The sequence below is a fragment of the Plectropomus leopardus genome, chromosome 4, assembly GCF_008729295.1.
Source record: "Plectropomus leopardus isolate mb chromosome 4, YSFRI_Pleo_2.0, whole genome shotgun sequence".
In the NCBI taxonomy this organism is placed as follows: Eukaryota; Metazoa; Chordata; class Actinopteri; order Perciformes; family Serranidae; genus Plectropomus; species Plectropomus leopardus.
The window spans coordinates 10,246,690-10,263,395 of NC_056466.1; positions in this window are offsets into that span (position 1 = coordinate 10,246,690).

Genomic DNA, 16,706 nt, shown 5'->3' on the forward strand with positions numbered 1-16,706 from the left:
GGTTAAAATGAACGAAAAACAAAATCTATGTCCTAACACTTCAATTTATCCTGCAGGGTGTGTTGTTAGCTTGCTAACATACATAGTTCAGAGCACAGTGATATAGTTGTAATGCAAACATGAATTCCACTTCTGCTGAATATAACAAGAATTTTCGATTAGATCCTCAGTCCAGTGGCAGTCAGAAGGTTTAAAAGCTTGAAGCCACAGATGCTGCCTGTGTTTTTGATTTAAAATGTGACCATCAGAACTGGTGACTTTCAGCCAAATTTGTGTTTTTTTGTTCGTTGTTACTTGCATAAATGGTCAGTGTAGATAATTATCACAAATGGGTAGAAATTTGAAAGTGATTAAAGAAAAATTACAAGCTTTTACGAGGACGTCTACTTGTTCTGTTCTTTTTTTATGTCCGCTACCATCACTACGAGCAACCACGACACATTTGGCTGAGTCACCAATTCCAAAAATGGTCACGATATTATCGAAATTCGTAAGAACTTGAATCCGCTATTGGAGTGTCAATTCTGAAAACCAAAAGCCTAAGAGCCAGAAATTTTGACGCTGGTAACATTTTTAGTACAATGTTCAAAGATTGCCAACTCGTCTGGATAGCTGGGCCAAAATGCCATTTCCATTGCCTACATGCGTGTGCATATTTTTGAAAACGTCGACTTTAAAAGGGTCTTTGTCTGCACAGACATGTTGGAACTGTCACCAGAAAAGAACCTTATACTCTTTGGGAAATCTCATTGCTCATTCAAACACCACTTTGATCACTGGAAATTGCTGTCTCATATGATAATCTTAAATGCCACATTATACTGTAAGAACCAGATCCAGGGGAATCCATAACTGAGAAATGAAAGAGAATCTTGCTTTCTTGATATTACAGAAGGCATAAGCATTGTAATGTTCTTCAGTGCACAAAAATCTACAATGCATGCATCATCAGTAATGTTCTGTTTCATCTTTATTTCGATATTTCTACGGTAAAGAAACTGTCATTTTGAAATTGTTTCAAATAAATGTATTTTTGTACATCAACACATTTGTTTTCTGGGTGATGATATTTCTGTGTACTGAAGGGTGCAAAGAAGATGATGATTACTGCAAATTGAACTGCTTGCCTGATGAGTGAAAGTACCAATTCACAGTTAAAGTACAAAGAGGTTAACAAACTACCAGCACTGTCCCCGGTCTTCCTGCTCTTCCTCTACTCAGACTATTTGACGTGACCAAAACACATCACAAATGTCACATATGTCTCTAGTGTAGCATGCTACACATACAAGCATACAAAAGTCAAGGTTGACTTCTGGGCATGAACACTGGTCTCCTTGGTGAAAGTGTATTTGTTTGACCCATCCAACATCATTCCCACCCACCTTATAAGGCCTTCTTCAATATTTGTACAATGTTATGCAGACTTTGTTGCTTTTTATGCTACAACACTTCCTCCTCTGCTCCTGTAATAGTTACTACTGCCCCAGTTTGCATTATATGCAAGTATGTGTAGTAATTAGCTGTTTGGCCTAGCTCAGCCTAGCTCCTCATATACTGTACTTTGGAGGGTGCAGTGTGATAACTGATAGAAACAATGGCTAAAACTATAACCCAATAACCCACACTGGATTTATCTTTTAACAACAACGAAAAGACAAAGAATATAAAATACAACATTCCTTTGAACTACAACACCCAGGGACCTCATCATGTTTGATAACATCTGCGTTAAGCTGAATTCTCAAAGCGCTAAGAGGTGGAAAGAGAGAGAAAGTAAACTAAATGAGATGGAGATTAAAAATGAGAGATAGATTCTTTCACTTGTGAACCGGCTGTTATTATGTGAGCTTCGTGCAGCCCTCAAATGGAGGATGGGTTTTTCATTTCACACGCTTGTCCTTCAAGTGTATGGAACTGTTTTTCAGTATTTTCAGGACTCATGAGAGGGAAGGTAAGTTCCTAGATGTTCTGGTGAGTTATAGGTAAACAGAAACAACAATGTTTTTAGAAATGATCTAACAAAATAATACTGCTTACCTGTCAAAAATTCGGGGCCTGTGTGTGTGTACAAATGACTGACAAATAAGTACTTAAACTTCAAGGAATGTCAAATGACCAAAACTGTTCTAATGGCAGAAATCAAGGCTCTTCTCTCCACTAATGAGAGGCCAATAACAAAATAGGTTTTTAAAGGCCCTCATAGATTGACTGTGAATGTATCCTGAGTTGCAGTACTTCATTTAAACTGTCATGCTGGGCTGCAATTGCACTTTACAGGTTTGGGGTCAAGTGTAGACATGATTGGTCTTGCCTACATGAGATGGCTTTGACCTTGTAGAGCATGTAGACTCAGGCATGATATGACTTAGGGCAATGGAGCAATTACACCGATTATTGATTGGGACTTTAATTATCATTGCAGTGATGACCCTGACTAGTAAAATATTTGATTTGACAGCTCCTACACAAGACTAATGCATGCAAATGTCCATTCAGCCCAGCGCAAATTGATTGGGAGCAAGATGTGTGTTGTGCTCAATGAAAGACTTTTCTCCAGAGAGAGGACAGCATTGTCATCTCAGATCCACCATCTTCCGCCCTCCCTGCTTTCACCCACCCCCCTGGGATTACTTCCACTAGAGTATGAAAATACCACTGTCACTTCATAAAAGCCTCCCTCAATTACAGTTTATTCCACTTTTTTCCTGTTTTCTCTGGCTGTGGCAGATGAGCCTTGGACATGAAATGGAATTATTGGAGTTATCAATGCAAGATAGCGAAGCTGGCACAAACAAAAGCCATTTGTCTTTATTCACCAGGGAAGTCTGAGAGCAGCCTCATTATACTGTGGCTCGAATTAATCTCGGGCCCCTGTCTCTCCCTTTCACCTTGGGAGCCTGATACAATGTATTACAGGGCTCTTAGAATCCCGAACACATACTCTAACCCTTGGTGCAGGTTACTGATAGACTTGCATGTCAGGTGGAGGACAGAGGCACAGAACGCAGCAGTGCAAGCTAAATGTGGAAAAAAACAGGTAAAGTTTGGGTTCCGCCATCTGAGTATTACAGTTTCTGCACAGCTAGAGTTTTATTACATTTTTACAGAACAGTTGACAGGAAGACAGATCAAGAGAGACTTTTAGATTTACACACTTATATTTGGCAACACGAGCTGACTTTGGAAACAGCATGGAGACGTTTTGATTTGTACCCTGAATGGTTTGTAACACAGATTTTATGACTGTGAGTGTTTCTCCATCTGTGGCTCAATATCACATATGGTCATTACATGAAGAATTAATGATGAAAATAATTATCAGGGGAGTGCTGAGGGGAATGCTAGCAAAAACCACTCCATGCAGATACATTACTATAAATGGTAAAGTGTAGGACTGCCCCCTGTAAGTCAAAGATTCGACTCATCAATTGGAGACCCTCAGTTGACTAAGACTGCTTCGAGTAAAGCCGTTGTTTTTTTCTGAGCAGTGCACTTCTGGGCACATTTGGTCACCAGATTTTGCTGCGTAGTGAGTTCCATGACTTTCATGTTACTCTTTGAAACAGAGGAGCTGTGGACTTGCAGGCAGCAGCACAGAGGACAGACCTTCTACTTAAAAGTGGTGAATTTACAGCCCACATCAAGTTTATACGATACACTCTCCGGCTTTTGTTTAATATCAAGTGTCATTTGTGCAATTATCTTGTTTACTGTATTAAGTTAGCCCGTTTCAATTTAAACTTGAAAATAAAACAAATTGTCAAATACTCATATTGAACAGCCAAATCCGTTTCAACTGCCGTAATTCTGAGTCGGGTACAGCCCTCCTAAAATTTACCTCTTGACTGATGCCACCCATCCTCATACCTATATTTGCATTTTTACAGCCACCACACTTTCATATCACGTTATCAACCTCCTGAAATATTTTGATAAAATAATCAAAGGGCATTGCAGAGGTAAATGCTATTATTTGGAATTCTCTGTTTTCTAGCAGCTGAAATCAACACTATTTTACAGTTGAACTAAAAAAACTGAGTTGAACTAAAATCCAGAGTCTTCTTTTTTTTTTTTAGATAAAAAAATCCACAAAAAATCCAGGCAAGTCTGAAAGGTGACTGAGACCTTCAAAAGTGCTGTTAAGACCGGTCTTAGGACCAAGTGTCATTGACCTAAATGTTTTGCTGTCAGAGTGATTTTATGTTAAGGTGGTTGAAGAAGCTTGTTGTCTGTGGAAATCTTTGTAGGCAGGCCTACATCAAAAACAAAAGAAATACTGATTAGAAACTATAACATTTACAAGTAGCATGCAGCAATCTGACGAGAACCCAATGGGTTCTGTATTCATTGTGAGGTGGCTGGGCCCTACAAAAGTATTGTTAAGACCGGTCTTAAATTTCAAAGAAGAAGCTTCAAAAATAGCCTCTGTCTTCAGTTAGGTTTGATTCTAAAATCTGGCAGTTCCTGGTGGGTTGAGTTGTGTCCGGTTCGGCTGAAATTACATTGCCTCTCATCACCAAGACAGAGGAGACCATTGTGGTCCAGCAGTGACCAAAGTGGAACTATGAGTGAAAAAATATATTTATAATGATATGTAAATTTAAACTTATTTTAATCTCAGTTCATTTCACTGTAATTGCTGTGCATGCTTAACCTGTTTTAAGAGCTGCAGGCAATAATAAATTCAATGATTTTATCATAATAAATAAAAGCAATTTTAGCATTTAAATAAATCTGATGTTTGATAAGCTATAAACAACTGTGCTATTTATTTCAACATTACTTAATTGGTCTATTAGATAAGATGGTGTGGGAGTTATTAAAATAGTAGATGGTTACAGCAACTACAACTGTTGGTAGGGCTGAGATGCCCAGTCTGTTGGATGTTAGTATTTAGAGAAATGCAAATTAACCACCTGTGCAGGATGGCAGAATTAGTAAAATTACTAATTAATAATTAAAAAAGTATTCTGCTGCTGGAAAGATGGTCTTTTCATAAAACTGGGCTTTTTATGCAGCAGAAAGATGAAATACTTTTGAAAGTGGAGCTACATGACCAGAAAAAAACAAGGAAAAGGGCAGTGTCATTTGCATTTGCTAGGTAGAAAACCTAAGACTTCCAGAATGCTTTGCGGTGAACCGCACGAATAAACGCCACAGCTGTGGGTGTCATAATGCAAAGATGACCATTTTCCCAAAGTAAACAATATAGTGGCCGTCTTGTTATAAATGATCTCGAATTACATTGAAACAATAAGCTAAAATATGTTTCTGGAAACATTTCAATCAGGAAATAGGCAACACAGTGACAGAATCTCGGTTCATATTTGATCAACACTGTTTTGATTTACTATTTGACCTCAGTTTCTTCAGCCTCCGTTTTTATAATACATGGAAACAGTACAGTGCCGACGTTTTTTCACAAATTCTTGTATTACAGCCAAACAGTGCACTAAAAAACATTTCTGAGGACATTTTGGGCGAGAAACAGGCACTATAGTAACAGAATCTTGGTTTATATTGGATCAGCGCTGCCTAGTTTTACCATTACAAAGCTGGTTTAAAAACTGACAAAGTAATCCTTAAAGTACACTGAGTACATCTGTGAGTTTTAGTTATTTTCTGAAACTTACCAAAAGTAGAACAGAATCATTGTGTGTTGGACTGGTTTGAGAGCTTAAGCCATGTGGGTGGGCTCATGCATATTGAACTTCTGCAACAATGATAATCAATTTATTAAATCTATCACCAAATCACATTTGGAGAGCAGAGCACATTACATAAACAGAGGCACTTAGTGAGATCAAAAGCTCTTTGCTCATTCAGGAGCTCCACCAACACTTAGCCAGTGAAGCACACTGCAGGGACACTGACCTTTGTAACGCTTTCATAAGAAAACAGGCTTCATACCAATTACAAATACTACGCTGGGCTTCACAGAGAGGAAACTTTACCTCCCGCTGCATCAGTTACCATATGAATAACATATGAGCAATGATCTCCTGCTAAAAAATTACAATCTTCTCCCTTATGTATTCAAGCAATTAAGTAATCATTATTCACAACACGTGGACAAAGACGATAAGCATTAAGAGTCATCTCTGCATCCCACTAAACTGTTAAGATCTCTATGAAACATGTATGAATAAACTCATTCTTTGAAAAAAGATATTTGATTTATTTATGATTTTATACTTGCAGATGGAAATCATAAATATGCATAACCTACCTCATGTCAGAGCTGTTAGAGAGGCTGGCATTTTTGATTAGTTGGAACTGCAGGCCCAGGGCTATTTGTCATTAATTCAAAGCCAGAATATTTATTATTGTTCTGTATTGAGCTAAACTGTGCCCCCCCATAAAAAAAGGGAGAAAAAAAGCTATCATAATGATTGTTGCTTGAGTCTAGCTTGAAAGTATCAATGATAACGCGTACTCAGAGTACAGCTCACAGCTTTGTTATGAGTGGATGGCTATGGCGGGACAGCCCACACATAATGACTGTTTACACCAACATACACTGAATCTTTTTGTCCTGTCAGTCAGAGAGAAACACATACTGAACAATGCAGTAAATAGAGGCTACAAAAAACACCATTCAGGAAAAAAAAAAAACATCTCAACCTTATGACACTTTCATAGTCTGATGCTCTATACAACTTTCCCAGTAGACCACACTCACACACACACCAACTGGACTTATACAAAAAGTGCAATTATTTCCATGTGAAATTAGTGTACATATTTTCTTATATATATTTTTATTTACATTTTTCTTCTAGACTGTTTTTGTTGGCACACTGTAATTTTATTTTATTTATGTTACAGTTTTTACACCTTATTTTTTTATCATACTTGGCACCTTGTTCTTTATTATCTAACATTTTTATATTTTTATATTCGTAATTATTTTTTTTTACTATTGTATTGCTCTTTCGCTGCTTATACTTCTTCGGACCGCATAGCAGCTGAGACAGTTAATTTCCCCACGGTAGGACTAATAAAGAATTATCTTACTTACTTAGGATTATCTAACTTTCTTGCGCTGGGGCAGTCTTGGGATTTCACCTTAGGGTGGGCTCAAACACAGAACACAAGGTATCATGTTCAAGCACAAAAAAAAACTCTCAGTACTAGAAATGGACTGATTTTATTGGCAATGTGGGACTCTGGGGGGTCCGCCCCACCAAAGCATTTTCTCCTGAGGCTAATGTGTTTTTTTTTTTGTTTTTCTTTTTCAATTCTTTGCAATGGGAGTGCAGCTTATTTACAAAATGCTAGCCGCCACACTAAATACGGATATTTACACACATTTTCATGGTAAATATTTCGAAACTTTTTTTCGAAAAATGGGAAAAACAAATTATCTATTAGAATGGACTACTACCTGTATAAATGTAGTTAAATATAGAGTAGGTCATTCTATCAAGCACAAATACCTATCAGAATAAAGTACCATCTGTATAAATGTAGTTAAATTTGAGGTAGGTAATTTTAGCCAAATTAAGAGTATAATCAGTCCAACAATTGTCATGTGTGTCCCTGCCTCAAGCAGTGACTACTCCGCTCAGTAGTCCTCTGTTTTTTAAATAAATCAGTATTACTGATTAATCCCCTGCATCCTGCTAGATTTGACATTCCACAAAAGTAAAATCGCCGTGCTGTCAAGCCTCACAGTAGATTCTTATAAGCTGTGTCGTAAACGTATGAAGATGATGCCAAGCTAACAACGCAGCAGCTACAGGGTTGTAAATACCAATAAGCTTAAGATGTCATAAAACAACATGTCTTGTTTCAAATAATTAGTTTCATCTAACTGGCAGAGCCTCAGATCAGGAGCCTGAGCTGTAGATAGAAGGTCACAGAGGCCAATTAGAGGGTTCAGCATGGCTGCAGAGATGGATGAGGCAGATACATCAGATGCAGAGTCTAACATCAATATGATTGCTCTATCTTGATAATAATTTAGATATTTGGATTAGCACTACCCATTAAAATAACCCATTAAAAGATAAGTATAAGGGATACTGAGGCATTTGCTAAGTTTGATTACTTTTAAGAAGGCTAAATGGATTGAAACTTATTAAAGTCTTTAATCAAAAAGTACTTCATAAAGCAGATTATCTATCTGAAAGTGAAAAACACTCCACTCTGTTGCTTTAGCCAGCGGATAACAGTCATCTTTTCATTTTTGACTGACATATGAAATATGATAATTTGGCTCCCATTCAAACAGGGATGATGCACTAAGTGAAGCTGTCAGAAGGCGTCTCTCCTCAGCAACACTAGTCAGAGTCCTGTTGCCACATCCTGACAGTTCTAAGACTCTTTGTTGAATTGTGATCCCCCGATGTATTGCGACAGCATCTGTGCTTTCATTTTCAATTTTACCGGCTCCAAAGGCCCATATGGAGACTGTCTGAAGCCATTGTGTCACTTTGTATGCAGATCTTTCAGCTCTTTACGCTGCTACTTGGGTTTTATCCTTGCACCTTGTTGCTTGGATGCAGAATAACCATTTATTCTAAAACCCTTTCTTTTACCAGAATGATTAAAAGATTGGCTGTGTTTCCACTTTGTGTTATCCACATGCGCGAGACAGTGCAGCAAGGGTTGATTTTTAATGTGAAATACACTGTAATCCCATTCAGCTGGGCCATTGGAGATAAACACTGCAAGATGTGCCTTGAGGTTTATTTATTCCCCCATAACTTTGAGTTCAGAGGTAGCAACAACAATCAAGTAAAAGTAGAATCTGGCTTCTTTGGGAGTTCGCACCTCTACAGAGTGAAAAACCTTGAAATAAGGCTACACCCACCAGCGCATACTCTGCATAGTAATATGTGAGACACCCTGTTCAGTGATGTTTAACACTGTGTTTGTCAAAAACATTTTAATGTCGCTGTGTGGATCTCTTTGTGCAATATTTCTTCAGTGGGTGCAATTTCATATTAAAAGTTGAACTAGTAAGTTGACTTGTAAACTGTGATGGATGTTTACAAGGCACAGTTCTAGTGACACTTTTACCGCTCGCCTTCATTTCTCTTCCAAATAACTTTGTCTAACCGCATGGGGTTTGTTTACAGCATGACCAATTGGACTTATTTTTAGCATTATCTTTGTGTTCCAAGATCTTACCAATTACTTTTGTGACTACATAACTGATGGAACCAAATGCTGCAGCTATGAAAATAAAAAGTGGTAATAAACTTTGGTTTTCCCTTTACTCCCTGTGGTCATCTTGTTTCTGGTAGAACAAAGATTTAGCTTTGTGCTGCTTGGAACAACTGGAGTTACTCCTTCTTATGAAATACTAGAAATTTCTGTATGGCCGAATAAATCTTTGTCAGTTTAGTTAAGAGGTGCTTAGTGCCCCTGTAGTTGTATAAGACTCATAAACCCACTGAGCCCTCCCAGCAGCCAACAGTTTTAAAAACATGCTTAATGTCATGAGACAGTTGCACATCCATTCTAAAATTACGTGTTAGGTTTAGGAAAAACATCATGGTTTGGCATTAAATAAGTATTTTTGTCACTAACATAATGTGACGTGAGTCATGTGACATGACATGTCACATAGGTCACTAGTGTAGCATGATACAGATACTTGTTTCTTAGGCTACATCGTTATGAGGATGTCAATGTTGACTTTGGGACACAAACAGTGGTCTCCTGGGTATGGGTCCTGAGTTTGTTTGACACATCCACCCACACAGTTACAAGACTGCATCAACATCACAATAATGTTACATAGACATGGCAACCAATATCATGTTTAGAATAACAGTAATAATAGCATCTAGTCCATAGATCAATTTATGTCAGCCTTTACATGTAAACATCACAAGAATGGTCAAATGGTGAGAGAGTATAGACGAAAAAAGTTCACCTCCCAGAAGCAGAAGGTCAATATTCTCTCCTCTACAATAGCATTTAATAGATTAACTGGTAACTTAAATCTGCACTTATAAATATTGTTTTACAGTAACAATATATCAAATCACAATGTGTAATATGTAAAAGGGGTCACAAACCCACAGGAACTCATCACCAAATTCTGCAGCTCCCCACTATGGTCTGTCTAAGCGTCTGTCTTCTAATTGGAGTTACAGCAATTATGTGGTGAGAAACAAGACTCCTAATAAATGCTGATGATGGTGTGTGTCAACTTGATGTGTAAAAAGATAACTGTTTGTTAATACATTCACCAGAACAGCTTTTGATACAGATGACAGCTGACTAAATTTATTTGATGATTACATATAGTACTGCACTGCAGTCATAACATACACTACAAATCACCGAGGATATAGCCCAATAAAGCCAGAAAGCTTATTTCCATTGTGGTCCTCAAGTAAAACCTTTACACAATATAAGATAAAACATCACATCAATAAGACATCAAGTGCCAACAAGGCAATCAATGTGTAAATAAATAGCAGCATAATAAGTCAATGGCGCATTTATAGGTTTTATGCTGCCTTCAAAGTGGCCAAAGTGTGAAACGATAAAAGTAACTTTAACCGTCAGATTCCAGTAGATTAATACAGAAAGATGCCCTGAAAATGCTTAGAATAATGGTACGATTGAACATCTATAGTTCTTTGACCAAGTGGTCAAATCAAAACATAATTACGATGAAGTTTTTCGTGGCATGGACAGAAAGATACTGAGTAGAAAGAAAACAAAATAGAAACATGCGGGGCTCAACAGTAAGTATTGACCAAATGCACGAGTCAAGTGAAAGAGAGTGAGAGTGAGAAGCACAGGCAATGCTTTCAAAGATCTTGGAAACAGGAGTTTAGTTGATTGTCTTGATCAGTTTGCCTCAAGTTTGAGAGCAAGGCGAATAAAATGGAATCAATTTTCATGACAGTGTACTCTAGTGTTTGACGGTTTGTGATAACCGCAAATGAAAGCATTTCTATAGGCACGAGTAAAAATTGACTTTAATGTTGTGACACACATGAACACATTAATGTTGAACCCTGAAATAAACAGAGTTCCTACAGCTTAAGGCAAACTGGATTTAAGACTTTTTAGAAATGTTTGAATCTTGGAATTAAATTAAAAAGAAAAGAAAAATACATAAACTGATATCAAGTACTAAGGGTTATCGATAATTTAGCCCAAAAGTTTATTTTAATATACCACATGACTTTTTTGCCTCGTCGCAGTCACAAAGACATAATAGAACTGGGGAAATACCTGGTGTCTGTTGGCGAGTTTTCTTGGTAATTTTTTTTTCTCACTCTGCACTGATTCCCATTGACCAAGATCTTCTTAACTCTTATACAAGACAAAGAAATTACAGCGATATTAGATTGGCTATATTGAGAGGCTGCAATAGAAATAAACCTGCCAATGTTCTGGACATCCATCGCCAAGGTTATTGGAATGTTATTGCCAGAGGAAAGACGCATAACATCGCAAGATAAGTCGCACAATATCACACTATGAAAACAGTCATTGTTCAAGTGTTTTTTATCAAAAATTTGAAAATATCGCTTACGTTTTGTGCAAATCTGTAATGGAAACCCACCTAGTGAATGGTCTGCGCTGAGTATCCCAGCCAGAAACAACATGAGAGTTGTCAGTTTCACTATTTCCATCAGCATGACATTAATACGAGAGGCGTATTAAGATTTGTATTTTTACATTAGAGTTGAAGTTTGGACCTGCTGTGCAGAATATTTCAGAAAAGCAGAGAAGTGAAATTCCAAGAAACCGTTTGACCTGCAGATTCATGTGGTGCTGATCAGTTACACTGTAAAGCTGTTTACTCAGCGTAGTCAAATTAATTATATGCAGGTCAGGCTTGTTTGAGAAAAGAAATTAAATGTTATTAAGCATTTTCTTTCATCCAGTCTCAAGGCTTTAAGTAACCCCAGTAAATGTGACCTTTTAATGTTCCTGAGAATAAAGTGATATGATTTCTTATCCATCAGTGCATCTATAGGAGCTCAAGGTCTGGAAGAGGTTATTTTTTTCACAGGAATCACTTCGAATGCATCCCCTTTGAGTCGAATTGACTTTTTTTGTTGATAGGTTTAAAGGGTGACTGAAGGAAAAGAAATGAAACTGAATAAATGGTGGTTAGAGGAGCCAAAAAATGTAGTATGTCAAAATGGAAATGCGTGGCAGACACCTGGTTGAGTCAGTAAATGGAAAAAGACAGCTGGTGTTTCCATTTCTTGATTGTGTAAGTTATAAACTCTTTAGGATTGGGCCAATCTTGTCGGTTCACCTTGTGATTTTCAATTTCTTTTTTTTTTTCCAAAGGATGTTTATTTGCTTTTTGATGAAAATGATTTACATAAATAACAAACACTGTGAGAAGAGTGCAGATGCTGTGTGCTACAGAATTACATGAAAGAATAATGATGAAAGACATCAAGCCCTAATGAGGCATCTGGAATCGCATATAAAAAGGCAACCTGGTGTATTCCTTCACTCCCTGGGAAATTGGTGCTTGTCCTTGATGCCTTGTGCCTTGCTGACAGGATGGATGCGGTGATTTGGTTGCCAAATGAAGAGATTTTTTTCTGCTGTATTTGATATTTTGCCTATAAATTCTTCAAGTATTCAATGACAAGTACAGAAAACTCATCAGGCAACATAAGGCCAGACCGAGATGCCTCCCTGTAAACAGAAACTTTAATCATAATTAAAGTAAAGTTAATCAAGTACACTGGCAATGAGATTTGTTCCACCCAAATTTTGGGAGACCCACAATATGATTGGCTTTTATACAGCTGGCTGTATAGAACGAGGCACCAACAATTGTCTAAAGCACGTGATTAAGAGGGCATGCCAGTTTTATAGTCTGCGTTGGTTATTTATGGCAACTCAAACTGACAGCATGCAACAGGGTTAGAGCTCCTCAAACACCGATGCTGCAATCTGGCAAAGATTAAATATCAGTTTAAAGGTCAATTAAGCTTGATTTTCACTCTGACTCAGAACAAAACGTGTCTCACAGGACCTAAGTAGGCAGTTGAATTAATTACCAAAAAGGTCTCGCAGATGAAACTGCTTCTCGGATAAAAGTGCTGCTTGTATGGATTGGCCAAAATCAGCCAATAAAACTCTTATAACCGTTGAACTCTTCTCGCCCCATCCATCCAAGTGGAGCAAAATGTCTTACTACAGGTAAAATTGCTAGGAAATTAGGTGTGGATATTCATGGTCCCCAAAGGATCAATCCAACTGTTTTTATGCCCCTCTAACCCTTCTTCCAGAACCACCATATTAGTCCAAAACTTGTACTCATGAAGGCAGATCGCTATGGAAATTAACTTTGCTCAGTAAATTTCGTGAAACTGCTCATTTACACTCCCCAGAGATTTAACCCTTCTCACTTTGGACATGCTGTGTGCTTTTCCACTTGCACCACACACACTGAGGCCAAAATATCAACTTTTCACATGAGATATTGAGAGCAATTTCCATGAAATATATGTGGATATTCATATCACTGTAAAATTTTGTGCTGAACCCCTGATCCTTTCTCTAGCACCATCATTATCCTAAATATCAACTTCCACTTAAGATGTCTCATAATCAAATGGGCATATTTCAACCAGAGTCAGGGTCATTCACCTTTCTTTACACTTTTGTATCAAATGGAAAACGTGCAACATTTTCATGTGCATTACTGGAAAGCCAACATTATGTTGTACATTATTGTTGTTGCTGAGATGCAGTAACCTGAGAACTACACTTATCTGCTTTCTTGACAAGAGTTACAAAAGAAGTTAGATAGCACTGTCATTTATCAATGTGCTAATGTAACTGGGCTGTAGTTCTTGAGAGTGCTCGACCAGATTCTCAGCTAACACTAAACACTTGTGCATGTAACATGACCCAGGTTAAAATGTGCCTGTCAAGTTCTTCTATTTTTTGCCTGAACTTGAGAGGTGGAGAAGGTACAGAGGACACTTGGACAACTCAGCTCAAGTTTTCTTTATTAATACAATTTTCAAATAATTCATTGGAGATTTTAAAGGTTGAAAACCTTGGAATAAAGAGAGGGAAAAGAAAAACACACGTTAGTGAATAAGGCTTTTCGTACAGCACATGCTGATTTTTGTTTCCACAAGATAAATAAATAAAAGTAATTAGAATCTGTATTTTACCAATGTCTCAAATTTCATGAATTTAGTTTTTTATTTTTCCCATCCTAAAGTTGTGAGATGCAAATTGAACAGAATCATGAATACACCTTGCAATTAACTGAAACCCAAACAATTCTGCACAAAAAATAATAATAATAATAATAATAATAATAATAATAATAATATTATTATTATTATTATTATTATTATTATTATTATTATTATTATTATTATTATTATTATTATTATTATTAATTACAAAAGCACAAATAAGACATCTTTATTTATCTATAAAAATATAGATATCGCGCATCCTTGAAAATATAAATGGTTTAAAGCTTCACAAATAAGCAAATCTTAAAATGTATTCTGGAGAGGCTGCAGCTGAATGCAGCAGGGGCTATTGAGATGCAAGCAGCTTGAAAATTCTGCAAACAAACACTGCAAGCAGGACACGCATAAAAAGGAATTAACCAATGGCAAATAAGCAAACATGGGAAAGGCTGCACAAGAGTTTCCAGGAAAAAGACGAGCACTTTGGGTACAAGAGGCCTTTTACTCTCACCACTGCAACTGCTCCTCACAATGCTGCTCTAGTTAAAGAAAACAACCTCATGCCAGGCAATCAGCAGAGATTCCATCAAATAACTGTGCCCAAACAACAGCACGCAACTCCCAAAAATACCATAAACTGTCATCATTACTCTCCTGTATGTGCAGAGATTTAACAAGAAGATACAGTGTGTTGAAAAAAAAGTAAAGGTACTAGCAGCCAGACCTTTTTTTACTATGGATAGAGCAGGGTAGCTGCCTTAGTAGAGATTTTCACTGTTGGATAGATGGCTTTTTCATAAAACTGTGTTGTCTGTGCAGTAGAAAGATGCAAATACTTTAGAAATTGGTGCTGCATGACCAGAGAAAAAAGAGACATTCACTGTTGCCCAGGAGGTGTTAATATACATTTAACTAATATAACTAACAGAATGCACTTTGTCATACCAGACCAATAAAAACTCCCACTGGTGGGTGACGTAATGCAAGCTTGTCTGTTTTTACACTGAAATTAATATGGCGACCGGCTAACAAGAAACAACATTAGATTAAATATAAGCAGTGAGTTAATGTATGTTTCTGAAGGCAAAAACAAGAATTACAGGATGTTTGTGCCAAATTTAAGGAAATTCTCTCAAGGCCCTCTTGACATATCATGAGAATGAGAATGAGACCAACTCAAGGTCATAGTGACCTTGACCTTTGACCACAAATATCTAATCAGTTCATCTTGAGTCCAAGTGGACATTTGTAACAAATCTAAAGAAATCCTGTTGAGGCAGTCCTCAAAAATTAAACGAACGGACAGACAACACGGGCACATAATGCCTTCGGCCAGGGCTATCACCAGCGCAGAGGCATAACAATGATGATAGACGCCAGTGTCCGAAATTAACTTTCTGACTCTCTGTGGCTTATCACCACAGCCTCAGCATGTGAATAAGTTCCCTCTGGTAAGCAGTGATGCAGTTTGGTGTCTTAGTTCAAACTATGGCCTCTATGTTATTATTTCATTACTTTCATCAGTATGGGCGCAACACTAGCTAGCAGCAGACCGGCTATAAGTGATCAGCTGATGTTCCGAAAAGTAAACTGTAGGGGCGACCTCTAGCTCACCAGGTAGAGTGTGCACCCCATACACCATTTGTACAGATACAGCTAGCTAGCAGACAATGGATCCTCTGCTCTGAGCATCATGTTTAGAAACAAAAATTAGTGCTTTTGGTTTCACTATCCTGACCTGTGTAATGTTAATGCACAATGCTTTCAGTAAATCATTTTCTTTTATAAATGTTAACCATTTTTTGAGATTTAACAATGTATTGTCAAAAAAAGATTCATATTATATTTTGAGGGACTGAATTAAAACATTTTAATAGCAATTAAAACCTTATTTTTAGATTAACAAATTCAATACCTCCAAAGACTTTTTAAGGATGAGTGCAAATCCTGACCCCAATAGCTGCTTTGATTTTTTTTCCCAAAATTTTGCTCTAAAATCTTAAAAAAAACATCCAAATACAAATTGGTGATGTCATATAATGTGTTGTATGTAATGTGTATAATGTATTTCTAATTTATTTGACCTGTTTAATGTCAAGTTTCTCCTAGACACTTAAACATAACATAATGTTCCCATAAATGTACCACCTTAAAATACAGTGAAATACATTTCCGAAGTGCTAAATGAAAATTAATTACTCCTGTGAGTTATCACTGTTGCTGTACTGATAAGAAAGAAACAGGGCTTGAATCAGTAATTTATGTCAGTGCTTGAACGATGCTGCTGGGTCAGCATTCCCATTTCCATTTCATCAATAGGGTGCCTCACATATTTTACCAGGTGATTTGTTCATTAAGATGAGAATGGGCTGCAGCTTTCAAGAGGTAAGTACCCACTTCAAAGCACCTGGAGACACATATCAAGATGAACAGCTAAGATAAACATAAAACTTCCCAAGCTGGGAGGGAGACAACACTCGAGAAAAGCAGTTTGGTGCAATAATTTGTATGCCTGGTTACCTGCAGACTGCT